At 38.6% G+C, this 19,842-nt stretch overlaps 1 long non-coding RNA gene across 3 annotated transcripts in view; it reads right to left on the bottom strand.

Moving 5' to 3' along the window:
- LOC122460597 overlaps window positions 1-19,842 on the bottom strand; it is a 122,292-nt gene that overhangs the window by 52,907 nt on the left and 49,543 nt on the right. For all 3 annotated transcript variants that reach the window (XR_006282009.1, XR_006282010.1, XR_006282008.1), the window contains exon 3: window positions 6,477-6,569. This is a non-coding gene — a long non-coding RNA (uncharacterized LOC122460597). The remainder of the gene's footprint in view (window positions 1-6,476; window positions 6,570-19,842) is intronic.

Here is a 19,842-nt window from a genome sequence, read left to right as displayed (position 1 = left end):
TTAAAATATCTTTTACAGCTGGCACATAAAAGTCATAAGACAGACAAGTAGTTACGGCTATTAATATGATAAATAATTATTTGGTTGCTGGAAAAAAAATCACTAAATCGGTTAGACAATTAAACATATAGCTCATACGGTTTTATTTTGGGGGTTCCCTCTCTTGCAGTGCAAAACTATGTGTCATTAAAGTCCGTATTCTGACCTGTTTTTAGCATTGATCTAGGTTGTAACTAAAGTCAGTTCTGAGCAGCTGTTGTTTTCTTCTTTCTGCATAGCTGGGACACGCAAGTATTTCTTTGTTGTGAAATATGGCACATATTAAAAGTAATTCAAGATGAAGAAAACAGTTACATATTTAGCATCTAAGGCATCATGGAGTGGGGATAATGAATTTGCTTGCAATCCTAGGGCTGGGTCCCATTGCTAAAGGTGCCATGGCCTACACAGTAGCAAACTCTGAGTGAACCAACTGTGGCTTACCGAAACCCCACATGCATGTGCTAGTATATGCATTACCCTTGAATCTAGTACTAAAACTGCTGGGTAGGTGCTACTTTGGTGTCTCACTATATAATGCATGTAACGGCAGAGTGGCACAGAGACAATTTAACATTTGAACCATGTAAGGTGAATGTCCAGCTGGATATAAATATTTGGTAAAGCATCAGACTGCAGTCTGCGCATGGAAATCTACACACCATTACTGGAGTTTGGAAATATATGGAATTGGTGTTGGTTGTGTGTGTTCGGTGTTCGTTGTTTTCTGTAAAGAATGTGGTTACTAATCTCAGGCTGGCCCAGCACCTCAATCTTTCTTTCTTTTAAACCATATATTTGGTCAGTGTGTCTAATGCTAGCTGAGAACTAACACACCATCTGCCCTACTTTTAAAGAGCGGAATATCTGTCATTTGGCAACTGTTTGTCTGACTGAGGGATGCATATTTACACAGAGAACTTAGTAGCACCAGCTAAGTACCATTTCACTAACTCACGCTTTACCAATGCAGGGCACCCAAGTACACATGGATGGAAACTGGAGTTTTTTGTTTCCTCCTTATTACAAGGGGTGTATGAAGTTGATTTTGCACTGAGAATCAGTCTGTGTTTTGGGTCTCAGTAATCAATGCTTTATAAAGATGTGATTATGGCTGGTAATATCCATACATATACAAGCATGTGCTATGCTGAGGAATATCTCTATGGCCTAACCCCACAGCACAAGAAAGAATCTAACCCAGTGGCCCTGCGGCTGAAACATAATTAATTATATTGATAATGCAAGAGCTGGAAAAGGATCCAGCTCACACTCTCGCAGTTATATTGCTTCTACAGGGATGATGGCAGTAAGAACTTATTTTAGCCTAAGGGTATGTCTACACTGCAATCAGGAGGTGTGATGGCAGCACATGTAGGCATACCTAAGATAGCTTTGATTGAGCTAGCTCATTAAAAATAGCAGCAACACAGGGGGCAGCATGGGCTAGCCACCTGGGAATAAAATTGCCCAGATCCCTGCTGTCACCGGAGTTGCCACCCAGGTCCGTCCCTAGGAGGGTGTGGGGCCGGGGTGGAAGTGATGAATGCATCACTTCCGGGACTAACCCGTCACTTCTGGGACCTACCGCACCAGCCAATCGCACCAGCCCACAGGGCCCCCTAAAGCGCAGGGCCTGGAGCAGTCGCCTGGATTCGCCGTACCCAAGGGATGGCCCTGTTGCCACCTGTGCCCCCATAGCTACATTGCAATTTTTAAGTGAGGTGGCTCAATCAAAGCTTGCTCAGGTATGCCTATGTGTGTTGCAATCACACCTAGTGTAGATACACCCCAGTGAGCAGACATGACAGAGGAACCAGATCTACTGAATAAAAAGATAGTCACTTTTCACTTTAAAGGTTTCTATGTAACCTCACCCACTGCACATTTATCTGTGCTACCTCCAGACTAGTGCCATGATGATCACTCAAACTACTCAGGATTGCTACTTAACTAAACTTCCTATACCACACTAGTGCTGTACAAATTACTTCCTGCTATGCAACCATGGCTCACCTGCTACTTCCTTCTGCCTGTTTCTCCTTTTGGTCAGTCTTTTTAAAAGCTGATTAACTGTCTTGGGGAATTGAACAACCATTCAACCTCCCTCCCTTTGGCTAGTGTTTGAATTTCTAATATAACTTGATTTTTGAAAAGTTCAAATCCTTCAAAAGTTTTTAGTCCATGGTTCCCTCCATCTCTGCTGATGTCTGTACATGCACCTGTTATCCTTCTATTAAACTCAAACTATTGATAGCAGACAAAGCTGTACTGTTATTGGATTAAGGTGGTATTCAGGTTTCACTAATGATCAGCTGAAGCCCTTGCTTTTCCTTGGAGCTGGTTTACTAAATATTTGTCTCTGAACAATCATTGCAAAACTTCAATTAACTGCTATGTAAAACCACATTTAATACAGTTCTAAGTAAAGTTCCTGATCCTGCAAGGTGCTGAGCACCTTAAACTCCCACTGAAGCTCTTGCCATATCTTCCGATTGCTTTCTCCAACCTACCAGCATCACCTCAATCTCATCTGGATTGAGCTTCAGCCAACTAGTTCTCATTCATGCTCGTCACACTGAGTAAGGCATTCAACCTTAATGGAGGGGAGGGGGAACACGGCCAGTGCTGTCAAATAATTAAAAGACCATCCTTTAACAAATAAAATCAATTATGGAGGTCTGAATAAAAGCCAAAAGGGAGGAAAGGGGGTGAGGAAGGGAAAGGTACTAATCAGTGGCTATACTAAAGAACACCTTTGGACTAATAAGGGTTTAAAACTATTTTTGAAATAATTGGCTAAGAGTAAAAAATTTGAACTGAAGTAGAGGGAGACATGCATTGACAGAAATGTCAAGGTTAGTTACCTTTGATCCAGCAACAGCAAGTTTACAGTCAGTTGCCCACTTAAAGTGCTGTGACCTTGATCTTGTAAGGTGCCAAATTCTTCCTGAAATCCCTGAATACCTTTAAATCTCATTGAAGTCTGTGGGAATTAAGGGCACTCAGTTACTCTTAGGAGGTACCCAGCAATTTACAGGATTGGGATCATACACCTATTCCCTAAAAAATAGGAGGTATCTGAGCACAGATGCTTATCAGAACAAGGCTCATGACTGAGGACCCAAACACAGCTAGGGGTTAGATCCATTAATGCAATGGATATTTATAAGATAAATGCCAAGCATGCACAATACACACACAGTCAAAAATATTTCACTGTTTTTGGGGAAAAAACAAAACAAAGATGAACTGCTCCTTGGGTCAGAGACCATCTTTTTCTTGTGTGATTGCAAGTTTCTAGCACAGTGGACCCTTGATCGGGGCCCTACACACTACTAAAATACAAATACATCCAACAATATCTCTGAATGCTTGCAAATGAACTGATCTGTGATCATTAACATAGTTCCTAAAATACAGAATAAGTTTTAGAACCACGGATAAAAAGAGATTGTGGTAACAGTTATGCATATAAAAAAACTGTTTTAGAGAGGCCTTTGCATTTGGGCTTGTATCAGCAAAGAGATCTACCGCCTTTCATTGAAGAGAGAGAGAGAGAGTGTGTGAGAGAGAGAGAGAGAGAGAGAGAGAGAGATGTATGTTAATAAAGGCCCTTAATCCAGCTGGTAAATTTGCAGGTACAATTTTCCACAGCTAAGTTTCCTGTGAGAAAAACACCCACATTTGTGCATACATATTGATGACTAGCTTATCTGATTTTTACACAAAAATGCAATTTGTACACATAAGTCTGATGTTTTGAGTGTGCAAATAAACTTGAGTGCAAAATTATGTTTGGAGAAACTTAAGCAAACAACAAAGAACCTGTAATTATAGGGGACAATTTTGCAGCTATTAAGAGAGTTTATTTCAAACATTTGGACTTTGTGCAATAGCCTGCATTTCCTTATACCAGTAACATTGCAACAATAGCTCTACAATGAGTCTGAAAAATTCAGACTATGATCTAAGACAATTATCAGAGAATGAAAACATACTTTTGGAAATTGTCCTATGCACTGAAAAAAAAGAAAAGGTTCAGTTTGAGCTTTTGGTGAAAATTCAGAACCAGAGAGGCAGCACGATTTGGGTTTCTATGGAGGTGGTAGCAATGAGCTTTTAGTCATATTAATCAGTATTCACTCTCATCAGGGAATTGCTTACATCATCTTCCAGATTGTTAGCCTTTCCTTTAGCAAAGAAAAGTAAAATTACCTAGCATACTATTAATAATGTTCAGAGAACCTTTCTAATTAAAAAACAAACAGATTGTGATTCTGCACACACTGTCACATTCATTATATAATATTCATGATTAATAGTATTTATGGAACCTATTAAAATGTTTTATATGGTTCATCCAAGCAAAAGACCTGTGAAAAATTATAAGTAAGATTTTCTATATGCAATATACTTCCCTTTATTATGGCAAAAGCTCAGAGGCTTGATTACTGTTAGTGCACAGATAAAAGCTATAACAGAATGGTGACCAAACAAGTGGAGCCTATAAAGTATGCACTCCTCTTTTGTTTGCTGCTATACAGAAAGTGAATAGACAAGCCCTTTTGCAAACTTGCAGAGGACCAACTTTTTCCCTACCCCCCCAATTCCTGGGAATAAGCCATTTTAATTATTGAAGTTTTTTTGTTTAATCTTCCACCAACCATTAATATGAATATTTTATACAACCCTGATGAATGCTTAACTAATACAGTTCTTCATACAAATGCAAGCTTCCTTTTTACTGGCCTCTGGTGACTATGCATCTAGTGCCAGAGTGGCATCATTCAGCTCCAGTTGCTATAGCATTTTCAAGAACCTCTCTGTTCTTGTCATAAATTATCTTTAAGTGAAAAAAGCTCAAAGGAGGTCTGCAGCAAACTGTATCAAATAATGAATTTGTAAGCGGTGGTAGAAAACACTTATCTTACTTATACTCTTCTACCATCGATTGTTTAGTGACCCTTCTTTGGGATATATAGATGAGCATAACCCTGAAAAATGTTTGTGTTGTCTTTCTTTTGCTGGCAGCCTACAGGCTGCATGATCTAATAAATATTGGCAGGGCCAAATGAAATAATATAGAAGAGCTTCTCTTCTTTAAAGTCCATAGACCAAGAGACTCTTGTCACTTGTTAATATCTCCATCAAACACTGAAGTGTTAACATATGTGATACGACCACGCAATCAAGTAAGGACCGATTTGTTGACTAATTAAACCAACACAACAAGCTCTTTAGCACCTACAAGTGACAAGTTTAGAGCAGGCAAGTGGAAACTCTCAATTGAGTCCCCTTTTATGAGACTATCATGCCAAATTCAATTCTGACTGAGTAGTATTTGAATGTACTTGACTTCCACTATGTGCTGACATGCTTACAATAATTCATCATGTGTGACAATAGCCCAATATTAGAGATTTATGATATATACAAAACAGTTACAAATGAAATGTAGCCCTAACATGTGTCTGCTTTACTTATCCACAGCCTATTGATATTATAATTAATGGTCAATTACTTGGGAATAAAGACTAGAAAATAGTCATTATCAGTTTCAGTCATCATCTGTTTTTGGCAAATTCTGGAAGTAAATGAAACCATTTTCATAGTGTTTGGCGGTTGCTAGAAAGTAAACTGTTGCTCATTAGGAAAGCAACCACAAGAGCTGGTTCAATATCTATTCTACAGATAAGAATGATTTGAGAAATAGTATTTAATTTAAGACTAATAGTTTGCAGATGTGCATAAGTGAACTTTTCTGAGAAGCAAGAAAATAGCCTAGAACTTTGGATCAATATATTTTCTGACTAAGGCAAATACCCCCAAAATATTTAACTTACACTTCAAAACCCTTTTGTAGGAAAAAAATGTAAAGTGAGCACTAGCTGCTGATCTCCATCTAGTATGCAAGAGGCTCATTTTTAAAATTAAGAATGTCAGCCAATTAATCTATTAGGGGATGAAGGGATAGCATGCCTCAAACTTCTGTATTCCTAGGTCCTTATTCTGTCAAAATGCTTAATATTAAGCATGCAGGTAGTTCCACTGAAGTCAGTGGGACTAGTCACTTGCTTAAAAGTTAAATATATGCAAAACATAGTTGCAAGATCAGGGACTTAGTGCCAAGTCCACAGCCGTATTAGTCACAAAAGAGCCAACCTGCCCCCTCCAACATATTGGGCAGCCACTGCAGCTGTTGCTTAGTCACAAAATAAATGTAGTTCACGAAAGCTTATGCTCAAATAAATTTGTTAGTTTCTAAGGTGCCACAAGTCCTCCTTTTCTTTTTGCGGATACAGACTAATACGGCTGCTACTCTGAAACCTGTCAAACTGAATGGGATTAGGCTGAGGAAAATGGACAGTCAGAATGAAGAGGAAGGTGAACAAATGATATTCCCATTTTACAGACTAATATCCTTAATTACTGACCTGATGAGGAGAGAACCTCCCTGGCATATGATCATGATGATGTAGGTGGATGGTGGGAAGCATATAGGCTTGGATGCTAGTATCTCTTTGCTCCTAAAAAAAGAAAAAGAAAAAAAAAGGAACAACTATAGATTTAATTACAGTAAATTACATTCATGTTAATTTCATTCATTAATGTTTGCACAGTTCTTTGAGATCATTGATTGGAAAAACTGTGGAATAATTATTCTCTCAGAATAAGCCTGTATCTTGGAACCGAGCAACAGCAAAAAGAGTTCTTGTTAACTTCAGACTAATAATTATAGTGACCTCATTTATATTTTAGCATTAAGGTTCCATTATGATCCAAAAATTAATATGATTTTTTGGCTTTTTAAGCACTTGCCATTTTTTTGTTCCTACATAGAAACGTACTGTTTTTTAAATAATTCAAATTAAATTTCAAATTTTATACATATATTATATAAATAAATAACCATACTCAAATATATCAGAGTGAATTGCCAAGGTTTCATATATAATGACCTGGAAATCTGTACCTTCTACCTCACAAACGCAACCATTTATATCTGCAAAAGGAGGAGGGACAGATTCACCTCTCACTAATACCAGTATAAATCAGGAGTAATAATATAATTATAGTTATACACACACACACACACACACACACACACTCACACTAAACACTCTTTCCATTCCATTAGTATCTCAGGAGAATGTTAAAAAACAGCTACTAAAGTTAAATATTTTTAAAACAGCAAGTCAGATAACTTGATTCCAAGGGTTTTAAAAGAGTTGGCTGAGGAGCTCACTGAACTGTTAATGTTGATTTTCACTAAGTCTTGGAATCTGGGGAAGTTCCAGAAGATAGAAGAAAGCTACCATTGTGCCAAGATTTAAATGGAGTAAATGAAATGATTTGGGTAATTATAGGTCAGTCTATGTGACATTGACATCCTCTCAAACTTATGATATCTTTCTTTGATGAGATTATAAGTTTGTCTGATAAAGGTAATAGTGTTGATATAATACACTTACATTTCTGTAAGACATTTGACTTATGACATTTGTCATAACATTTTAACATAACATAACATCAGGTTGTGACATTTTGATTAAAAAAATAGAACAATACAAAATTTACATGGCACACACTAAATGGATTAAAACCTGGCTAACTGATAGGTCTCAAAATGTAACTGTAAGTAGGGAATAATCACTAAGTGGGTTCAGCAGGGATCAGTTCTTAGCTCTACACTATTTAACATTTTTATCAATGACTTGGAAGAAAACATGAAATAATCACTTAAAAATTTACAGATGACACAAAAATTGGGGGAGTGGTAAATAATGAAAAGGACAGGTTACTGATACTGAGCAATCTGGATCACTTTGTAGGATGGGTGCAAGCAAACAATGTGAGTTTTAATACAGCTAAATGTTAATGTATATGTCTAGGAAGAAAGAAAGAAAGATGGCCAAACTTAAAAGAATGGGATACTCTATCCTGGGAAGCAGTGACTCTGGAAAAAATTTGGGAGTCTGCGTGGATAATCAGCTGAACATGAGCTCCTAATGTGATGTTGTGGCCAAAAGGGTTAATGTGATCCTTGGATGCATAAACAGGAGAATATAAAATAGGAGTGCAGAGATTTCTTTACCTCTGAATTTGGCACTGGTGCAACCACTGCTGAAATATTATATCTAGTTGTGATTTCCACAATTCAAGAGGCATGTTGAAAAATTAGAGAGGGTTCAGAGAAGAACCAAAAGAATGACTAAAAAATTAGAAAACATGCTTTATAGCGATAGACTCAAGGAATACAATCTATTTAGTTGAACAAAGAAAAGGTTAGGGGGCAACTTTATTACAGTCCTTAATTATCTATAGAGGGAGTAAATGTTTGATAATGGGCTCTTCAATCTAGCAGAGAAAGGTATAATACAACCCAATGGTTGGAAGCTGAAGCTAGATAAATTCAAACTGGAAATAAGGAGTAAGTTTTTAACAGGGAGAGTAATTAACCATTGGACCAATTTACCAAATGGTAGTGGTGGATTCTCCATCACTGACAAGTTTTAAATCAAGAATGGTTGTTTTTCTATATCCTCTAGGAATTATTTTGGTGAAGTTCTATGGCATGTGTTATACAGGAGGTCAGACTAGATGATCACAAGGGTCCTTCTGGCCTTAGAATCCATGAATGTATGCAGTACACATGTATTTTAACTTCAGATTTTATATACAAATTAGATTACATATTTTAAAACCTAAAAAGTTGAAGGCCTAAAATAATATTACTATTATTTTAGTTATTTTAAAGGAGAAGAAATTCTATATAGCCATCAACTGAGATCGGTCTACAAAGCAATCAATATAATTTCGACAGAAGAATTGTGCCATATTGGTTGTTTCATATAAAGCCATTGAAATGAAATTGGCTCACAAAGGATTAATTAAATCTAAATGGAAGAACTACATTGGGCCAGATATACTTCTGGTCTAGTTCCACTGGGTTTAGTAGTTATACCAGGGATGAATTTGGCCCTTGACAGCCTGGTTTCTCATGCACTTCCACTGCAGCTGAATTAGTGAATGAAAATCCTTTCAAATGTGAAAAAACATACAAATCAAATTCAATTAAAGAAAACTTCACTGAGAGAGTATTAAGAGGCTAATTTATAAGAACAAGGGCATATAAAGTGGAAACTTCATCATTAGCATGCACTATTATCAATATTGATACCGTACATCTCATCAAAACTGTTTTATATGGATTGAAAGGTATGATATGCGCTGTACTAACAGCACTTAAAATCAGACAAGTTAGCTTCAAATTTCTTTTCTTTTTTTGGGGGGGAGGGTATGGAGCAGGATTCTAATTGGATTATATGGGCCCGATTTTAAACACCATTCTTTAAGGGGCTGTTCTTAAGAGATACTAGAAGTCAATGGGAGTTGCAGATGCTCAGCACTTCTCAGGATCTGGCACTTAATTTGCTCCCACAATTTAGCCCACGCAAAACCCAGCATTTGTGCATGTGTGCAACAGATCGTATGGTTAATTGAACAGCTAACTACCTGTCTGCATAAGCAAATGGAGACTTATGTTTACAAAAGACTGAAACCACTTTGTAAATGTGGCACTCAATGGAGTTTATTATTTAATTTCAAGTTGACTTGTACTTAATATGAAAATGAAGCCATCTGTTCCCCCACCAAACCACATCTGAAATATATATTAAAAAAAATCTTTCTCCTGTTAGCAGAGAAAGAATGAAATACATTACTGGTGTGTTATTCTCCCACTGTTTCCATCAGCTCGGTTTTGGAAATAAAACTGTTGCATGGGAATATAAATTATTTACAGACTTCAGTGGGGAAGTTCTTGAAGCTTCCAAAGGAAGTGAGAGAGATATTGGGGGAAAATCCAAAAAATTTTTTAAAACAAAATCTCTCCAACATTTCTTACCCAATGGTGAGTTTAATTAGAGTCTCCAACAGAGGAGACTTTTGGAAAGGACTCCAAGAAAGAGACTTAAAAAGAATTGTATGCTATTTTTGTTGTGAATTCAAATAATCTATTTCTTTCTCTGTTTAGTCTCTTTCTTTCAAATTAATCAAATGTATTAGTATCTTTCAGTATGATTTTCATTTCTAAATCTAGTGAGGGACTAATAAATTTAGAAACCTTATTAGTCAAATTCTGAATCTCCAGTACATGTTTTCCTTATGGAATACATGAGAAATACTTTGTTGTTATTTAATGATTATCTCCAGCAAAACCAGATTAGAGTACATAAGGCTTCCACCCTTTTAATTCAATATTCATCTGGAATTTTGCGTTTACAGTGAGATTTTCAAATTTTTATATCATCAGTCCAGGGACATGTCCCATCAAGGAACAAAGAAATATACACATAAGACTATGGTTCAAAAGGCATATTTACACCCAGAATTTTGCAAGTACAATAAAATGCAGCTGCAAATGATAGAGTACACAATTCTAATCTCATTTCTGTGTGTAAATCAAGAGTAATTCTACTGAAGTAATATCAGACCATGTCTACACTACAAAGTTAAGTCAACTTTATGTAAGTCAACATCGAGCCTCCTATTTAAGCAAATCGATCTTGCATATTCACACTATGCTTGTTTTGTCGGCGGAGTGCATCCTCACTAGCAGGGCTTGCATCGACACATGGAGCATTGCATTGCAGGTAACTGTCCCACAGTGCACGTAGCTGAGTGGAATTTTGAGTTGGGCTTACAATGCCTTATGGGACCAAAACATTGGCGCAGGTGGTTATAGAAACACGGTGTTAGCTTCCCATGATGCACTTACCTCCTTCCCTGAAATCAATGGCAAACAAACAAAGCCTTTTTGCACCTTTTTTCATAAGCCTGGGTTACCTGTGTGGACACCATAGCACGATAAGCATGGACCCCACTCAGCTGTACACTATTGTGAGCATTAAAAAACATCTCACGCCTTATCCTGCAGTATTTACACAGCTGATAGAGGAGCCATCACATAGAACAATGTGATGCCATACAAGCAGCCTTGCTGGAAGACATAGAGTGACTGATCGCCTCACTTATCTTCTGATATGCTTGCTGAAGCTCCTTTATTTTCACGCGGCACTGCTGCAGGTCCTTAGTGTAGCCCTTCTCACCCATGCCCTACGCGATCTTGGCATAGATGTCAGCATTTCTTCTGCTGAATCAAAGCTCTGCCTGCACAGATTCTGCTCCCCACATAGCAATAAGATCCACCACCTCCTGTGTGCTCCATGCTGGTCTGGAATCTCCATGATCAGCTGTGCTGGTGAGCTCTCCACACTGATCAAACTGGAAATGAAAATTCAAAAGTACCCGGGGCTTTAATAGGGAAGTGGCTGTTTCTTGTGTACTGGGCTGACGTGCAATGGAGCTGAAAATGCTCTCCAGAGTGGTCACAGTGGAGCACTGTGGGACACCTCCCAGAGGCCAATTCATTCAAATTACACAATGCAGTGTCTACACTATCCCCATGTCGACCTGTGGATGTCGAATCAAGGGCTACACCTCTTGCAGAGATGGAGTACAGAAGTCGACTTTACAGGCCACTTAGGTCGGCGGAAGGGACTCAGTAGTGTAGACAAATACATTATTAGATCAACTTAATGCAACTTCTGTCAACCTAAGTTTGTAGTGTAAACCAGGCCTCAGAGTAAAACTTGTGTGAGATCAGAATATATTTTAGCCCCACATACTTCAAGACATTAGACAATCTGCTTTACTTATTCACTGTTTTAAAATGTTTAAAATATTGAGTGCACTGGATTTTTCACTCTTCTAAACATGTATTGTAGTGCATTCTATTGGAAAAGTTTCTTTATTCTGATCTCACATTAGTTTTACATTTGTGTAACTCCATTAATTTCAATTAAATTACTCCTGCACTACCAATATACAGCAAGTTGTGGACTGAACACAGGACCAGTAAGTGGGAACTACTCATTTCTAATCCCGGTTCTCAAACTAAATTCCTCTTTGGCCTTATAAAAGTCACAATCTTTCTGCCTCAGTTTCCTCATATGTAAAATGGGAGAAATAATATCAGCTAATTCATAGGAGTGTTACAAGGAATGATCACACAGGATCACTGCACAGACTTCAACAGGTTTCTGGGAGGCCACCAGTTTCTGCCTGCATGGAACAGCTTGCAGGCTCAGATCCCACAAAGACTTACACACACTTAACTTTACATAGTGTGATCAACCCCACTGAAGAATGGGAATGTCATTGAACAGAAAAGCAAGTTAACGTTAACAAGAAACAAAATTAATTAATTAAATAGAACTATCAAGTTGTGTAACACAACGAATTACCACCTAATGTCATTATTGTAAGTTTTGTTCTACTTCTTCTCTACCCCTCCCCAACCTTTTGTCCATTTATTACCCTCACATGTGTCATCGCTGAACTTGGATCTATGTGGAATAGCTTACAGGACTGGGACATAAGTTCAGGGGGCCTGGCAACTCAGAAAGGCATATACATAGCTTGATGGTTCTGTTAAATTAGTTTTTAGTTTTGTTTAAATATTAACTCAAATTTTGTTAACATTGAGTGACTTCAATGGGTCTATGCCTGGGTACAAGTGTCCACCTGTGCAAAGCAGCTTCCAGAATCAGATCTTGCAAAGACTTACACAATGCTTAACCTTCTGCACTGTGGGTAGCCCCACTGAAGTCACGGGGGCTAAATAGAACTACAGCAGGGTTAAATCCTGGACCTATTGAACTCAATGACAAAACTTTCATTAAGTTCAATGGAGCCTGGATTTCACTCTGTGAGTAGTCCCACTTAGCTCCATTGGGCCAAACCATAAGTCATTGTAGCGCCACTGATTTCAGTGACACTATGCCACTGTACATCAGCTGAGGATCTGGCCCAGTGACATCAATGGGACTACTCACAGTGCGTAAAGTTAAGCATGTGCACAAACTTTGAAGGATCAGTGCCTTAGCTTATAAATGCTTTGGAGCAGGCACCGTGGGCCTCATTCTCCTTTCACTAATCATTACTAAATCAGATGTAACTCCATTTAAAATTGACAGAGCTACACCAATATCAGACTGGTGTAAGTAAGATTACTTCCATTTTTAGCGCACTAGCTCGATCAAAGCTAGTGCGTGTATCTCTAGCCGAACCGGAAATTACACTTCCAGCTTGAAGGGTAGACATCCTCAAAGAAAACGATTGTGCCCTGGTCTTTCCTTGTTTTCATGAAGCTTCCTAGCACACTTTTGGGTACTCACAAATAACACTCATTTTATTGTTAATTAATAAATAATAATAATGAGTATTTTTTTAATGGGGGCTAATATGATTTAACAGAAACTTGAAATAAACTTTATAGAAGATAGGAATCCAATAGCCAAGTCTTTTTTAGTACAGCAGATCTTGAGCTTATTGATACCTTCATCTAAAACTCTTCACCCCTGGTCTCTTGAGCTGAAATACTGTTTATGTCACAGGTGAAAATGAGTAAGGTGATGTGAATCTATCCCCTTGCAAACTCGCGTTACAAAGCCATCACACACTTCAATAGCTTTGGTAGTTTCTGTTTAGCAGAGGCCAAGGATTTGAATAGCTGGGATGTTACAGCTCAGGTCTGAGGTGCATTAGCACAGCTGCATGAAGAAATTTGCCCACCATCTCCCATCTCTAGACAGTGCTACAGATGTTCATGAAGTTGAGAAACTAAGTTAGGGCTCAATCCTGCAAAGGAATGAGCACTCTGACCTCAGTGTAGCAAAGTACTCAAGCCCCAGGGCTGGAACTTGGGGTGCTGGGGCTGCTGTCATACCCCCTCGTTGAAGTGGTTTTCATCATATAGAGGGTCTACAGTGTGGTTCAATGACTCTCAGCGCCCCGACTATACAAATTGTTCCAACACCCCTGAGCACATCTGTCTAAGATACTTATGTGGCCCCCACATCATCTGAGCACCCCACAATATTTTAATGTATGCATTTAGCTCAACAACCCCGCTGGGCAGTAGAGAAATACTATTGCTTCCATTTTACGTATGGGGAACTGAGGTACAGAGACACAGGGCTATGTTTACCCTTCAAGCTGGAGGTGTGATTCCCAGTTTGTGGAGACACACTTGCACTAGCTCTGATCAAGTTACTGTGTTAAAACTAGAGTGGGGCCATAGAGATGCATAGGGCTAGCTGCCCTGAGCATGTGCCTACCATTGCACAGGTATGCACTTGGGGTACCTAGCCCCTCTCACCACCATGGCTACACTCTACTATGCTAGGGGCTAGCATCCTAACCACTAGGCCATCCTTCCTCTCCAAGTAGTCCTTTTTACATTGAAGAGACTACTCACATGCTTAAAGTTAAGCATACAGTAGAACCTCAGAGTTACAAACACCTCGGAAATGAAGGTTGTTTATAACTCTGAAATGTTCGTAACTGAACAAAATGTTATGGTTGTTCTTTCAAAAGTTTACAACTGAACATTGACTTAATACAGCTTTGAAACTTTACTATACAGGAGAAAAATGCAGCTTTTAATCATTTTAATTTAAATGAAACAAGCACAGAAACAGTTTCCTTACCTTGTTAAATCTTTTTTTTTAAAAAAACTTTCCCTTTATTTTTTCAGTAGTTTACGTTTAACACAGTACTGTGCTGTATTTGGGGCTTTTTTGTTTTTGTCTCTGCTGCTGCCTGATTGCATACTTCCGGTTCCAAATGAGGTGCTTGGTTGACCGGTCAGTTTGCAACTCTGAGGTTCTTCTGTACGCTTAAATGCTTTGCTGGATTATGGCAAGAGCCGTGCAGCTTAATCCCTAAAATTTAGATGGAAAACAAGCACAGCATATTTTTCATCTTTATAAAATTAGTATCAGCATTGCTATTAACACTTGCATACAATGCAAACTGTGCCCATAAGCCTGTAAAGTTACTCACCTACAGAAACGTTTGCAGGGTCACTGCTTAAATGCTGTCTTGCTGATCATGGTGTCCAAAGTAAAGAAAAAGAAAAACAGTAAATCTTACTAGAGGTCACTATGTTCAGCAGAGAATTATAGAACAAATGGAAATGAGAGCATGCAATATACACTCCTTGGCAAGACTGAGGTGATGGAAGCAAATCAATACAGTTTTTCCATTTGGAAAGTGATCTTATGACATTTTTGGTATTTTGATTCTCAGTCCAAACTCTTGTGGAAAGATGACATCTGGCAAAGAACTATGTTTAGTCACATACCTAAAGGTGAAAAGTAAAATAGAAAGAAAAAGATGTTTCCAGGTGTTTAAAAAAATGCAGGAAGAAAGAGTATAAAGCTCAAGACAGGCCCAACACACAACTCCGGTTGAACTGTCATTCTCTAGTGGGTTTCAAACATCTGCATTACTTTGAATGAGATTTCATGAATAATTTATAATAGAATAAAGAATTTAAGAAATGTTGGGGGGGGGGGTTTAATTTAATACCTCACAGTAATTACATGGTTTCATATCAATTAGTGAGGTGCATTTTGGGAGAAAACATCACTGATTTTATGAACCTTTTGGGAGTTTCTTTAAAAAAAAAAGACAAAATGATCATTTCAGCTTGATATTATTTTAGTATTTACCACTCTGTATTGTCTTAGATGTCATCTTGGCAAAGGGCTCCTAAACAACTGCCACTTTTAGCACTGCTGCCAAAAGGCCCCCTTTCACAATAAAGCATGCTGTGCTTTGGCAGGAAATCAATAAAGTGAAAATCTGTTCTCATCATCCATACATTTACCATCACAATCAACAATCAAAGGCAAGACCTGGGTTCTTTATCCACAGGCTCCAGCCTCCCAATTTTCTGCTATGAAAGGCAGCATAAATTAGAACCCTTGGTTCCTGTTAGCTGGGCTTAATGGGTATGATTTATGAACCATTAAATGAGGTTATGTAAATTGATCCTTAGCAGAATGCTAGCACACAGGTGACAGGTGCAGTACATTCGAATGATGAGTCCACAAGGGTTCTGCACAAATCAGATTTCAGTGACATTTAGTTTTAGGAAGGAGAAATATGTTGTCAACAAGGAAGTGATTTAAATAGTGCCCTGGGTTTGTCAGCAATTATGCTTTTCTTCTTAATTGCTGCAAACTATATAAATTCTAATAGAAATAAATTAGTGATTTACCAGCTAATGACAAGGGATACAGACAAGAATGGCTTAAATATTTTAAAAAGCATTTGACTACTGAGGCCATATTCTGTGATGATTTCACTTATGCTGTTAAAGATAACAAATCCTTTAAATACACAACATAAACTTTGACATGAGATAAGTAAAATTGTTTTCACTGCTATGTTAAAGAAAACTGGTTTATGTAAAAGAGGCAGGAATTCTTAAAATGATCAAATCTCCTATTTGCACAGTAATGAGAATGATTTTGCTCTATTTTTTTGGTGATCATAACCTTTCCCAAAATCCATTACCTTATATAAGGCATTGCATCTCACCTTTGCAAGATCTTTTTACTGATCATAAAAATGATCAAATCTAATGATCTGATGTTTGACTCATTTTTTTTCCTCATTGCTACCAAGAGGGATCTTTACAATATGGTTGCCTTCTAACAAGGTTTTCTAATGTGAAAAATGAGTTTACTATTGTAATGCATTAAAGAAAAGGAGGACTTGTGGTACCTTAGAGACTAACAAATTTATTTGAGCATAAGCTTTCGTGAGCTACAGCTCACTTAAATTTGTTAGTCTCTAAGGTGCCACAAGTCCTCCTTTTCTTTTTTGCGAATACAGACTAACAGGGCTGCTACTCTGAAACCTATTGTAATGCATTGTTCTTTGAAGCCATGACTACTGTGCCTATTTTCACTATATTGGTCTGGGTGGCAGGATAGCTGGGAGACTAGACATATTTGAATGATATTTAAGTTCCAGCTCTCTCTAGCCTAGCCAATAAAATATGCTAAAGAGTGCTAAAATATGCTAAAAAGTGGCCGGACACACCTCTTTTTAATGAAAGTTTGTATCATGCAGTGGTAGGAACATAGGAAATACCACATTCAAGACTGCATGTGAGTCAATGCTATAAGTATTCCTGGGGTAATGGTCAAATAGCTGTACTGGATGCTCCAAGGGGAGCAGGATAAAAGACCAACCTGGAAGTACAATCAAAGTTCTAGGAACAGTACGTGTCTTTTACCTGTGGAAGGGAGACACAAACAGGGGAGGGAAAAAAGGTTATAGGGAGACTGAATAAAGCTAGAAAGCTTGGAATTCAAGTAAGGATTTTTAGGTAAGCTAAACAAGCCTGAGGTATTTCTATTCTGCTTTCTTTCTTTTTGACAACCGGCTCATTGGCTCTTTATTTCCTGTTTTTGCAAAACTCAGTGAGGTTTCTTCAAGCAACAGGCATCAGTTGCTAATTGAATTAGCCTCTTCTATTGTATTTTAATTCAATGGACATTCCCTTCAAGGTTCAGCTGCTTACTCGTGGCATTGTTCTGCTCAGTGCTCACATATAGCTCACTGCAATACTTCCCCCTTCACAGAATCTGTCACTTTCATTTTGTGAAGAGGATCAACAGGAGTGAGTCCAAAGTGAGTACTGCTGTTGGTGGTAATGCATGCAAATTAAAGGGCTAGTAAGATTCAAAGGTGGGAAGTTCAGAAAAAGTTGTTGGAGTTTGTTTGACTTATGCAGTGATAGAGTACAGGTTTTACACAAGGTGCTAAGGAATATTTGCCTATTTATCAGTATTATATTTAAAATACTCCACTTACAGAATGTTGCTGTTGCCAAATGAAGCACTTAACAGTTGTGAAATGCCAGGATTAAGGTTGTCTGAGAAACCTTAATTCAGCCCCCTCGTGTGTATTAATTATGATACAGTCTTTAATTATGTCACATACTATTTTTTTCCAGTGGCCCCTGCCTCACTCAGTGCATAGGAGGGATGATACTTAGTGAATGGGTAACTATTCAATATTTCTTTTTATCCTCATCATTCAGTGTGTGGCCCCAAGCATTGTTTATTGTATGCCTAGGTGCTGGAACTAGGGGAGCTGGGAGTGCAGCAGCAGCCCCTGGCTTGAAGTGGTTTCCATCATATACAGAATTTACAGTTTGGTTCAGTGGTTTTCAGCACTCCCACTACACAAATTGTTCCAGCACCCCTGACTGTATGTCATCCAAACTATACACTGAATACAGAATTATTTAAATTCTTCAGGGGGTTTTCTATAGTGCTATCATCATGGTATCTTAGTTCTTTACAAACATTACTGAATTTATCTTCAGAACACCTCTGGGAGGTGAGGTATTATTATTCCCATTTTACAGATGGGGAATTGAGATGCAGAGATTAAAGCCACCACTGTCAGACATGTCAACTCATTTTGGGTATTCAATTTGAAAAACCTCAGGCCCGATTACTGGTACCTAGCATTTTCTAGCACTTTACATGTTCAAAGCAAAGCTGACACTGACCTCAGTTGCAGATATGGATGCTCAGCACTTCTGCAAATCATACCCTGCTACATGCCTCAAATAGAGTACCCAGTAAATGAGGAACACAGTGGCAAACTGAAAATGTTGGTTTATGTGACTTGCCCAACATCACATAAGAACTCTATGGTAGAGGCAGGGATATAATCCAGTTCTCCAGGCAGCATTCAACTGCCTTCACCATGAGACTGTCCTTTTTTCTGTTTCTGCAGTGCTCTACCTTTATTACTAAACACCTTCAAACTTCTGCAGCAAAAGAGGCCACGGTCCTACAGACAACAGCCTAATTTACAAAAGCACCCTGATGCATTCCCAGGGCAGGCCCACCCTGTGCACTGAAGAAGCTAAGGGCCTTGTGGAAAAAATAGTAAGTGATCATGTAATTAAAGACTATATCCTAATGTATATGCACATGGGAGACAAATTAAGTTTATTCGGGCAACCTTAATTCTGGCATTTCCAACTTTTAACTTAATTACCTTAAAGTTCTTTTAACAGGTTTTTTTAGTATAATTTTCTAGGCTTTTTAAAAAAAAAATTTGAAAATTTTAAAAACCAAACATTTTACCAGGTGGAACCACATTGACCGCTCCACTACATGAGTCATTAGCAAGACTGGATTCTTTATCCACAGCATACTGCTTTACCACTTGAGTTAACTGAGTGACAGGAAGCAGTAAAAGTCCGCTCTTTTCTAAGTTGACCTGTTACAAGAGAGCGATAGAGACAAACACTTTCTCAGTGGATTTCACAGCTATTTGCTAGCAACACATGAATGTTGAGTCTTGGGAATAACGGATTCAGTTCCAGGTTCTGCAGGAGAGTGGCTATAGACCCTTCTGCTACTGTCCTCCTCAGCCTCTCCCTGTCCCCTTCTGCTCCTATCCCACAACTGCCCCCTTCTCTTCTGCTATTGTCTGGTTCTTATCCCTGTCACCCCACAGCCCCAGCTCCTGTCCTTCCCTTTTCTCCTGCCCTTGTCCTCAGCTCTTGCCCATATCTCCCCCTTCCCACACCCCCTCCTGTTCCTATCTCTTCACCCCTTTCCTGTTTTGTGCCTTACTCTGCTCCTGCATCTGTTCCCTCACCCTGGCTGGTTCCTGCTCCTAACCCCACTACTTCCCAAGCTCCTATCACCTCCTCCCATGCTCCTGTCTATGTCCCACTGCCCTTCATCTGTCCCCTCACCCCCCAATTAATTACCCCTCTGCATTTGGGTCAGGCAACTTGAACTTCCTCCTTTGGCTTCATTCTGCCTGGGTGTCAGCAGGGGAGCACTGAAAACACAAAGTAAACGGACTCACTGCTCTTAGTTCCGGTGCCTGGTACCACAATGG

This window comes from Dermochelys coriacea, chromosome 6 (assembly GCF_009764565.3).
Source record: "Dermochelys coriacea isolate rDerCor1 chromosome 6, rDerCor1.pri.v4, whole genome shotgun sequence".
NCBI lineage: Eukaryota > Metazoa > Chordata > Testudines > Dermochelyidae > Dermochelys > Dermochelys coriacea.
The sequence above is the reverse complement of the archived record's forward strand: the minus strand, read 5'-3'. Positions and strand labels throughout refer to the sequence as shown.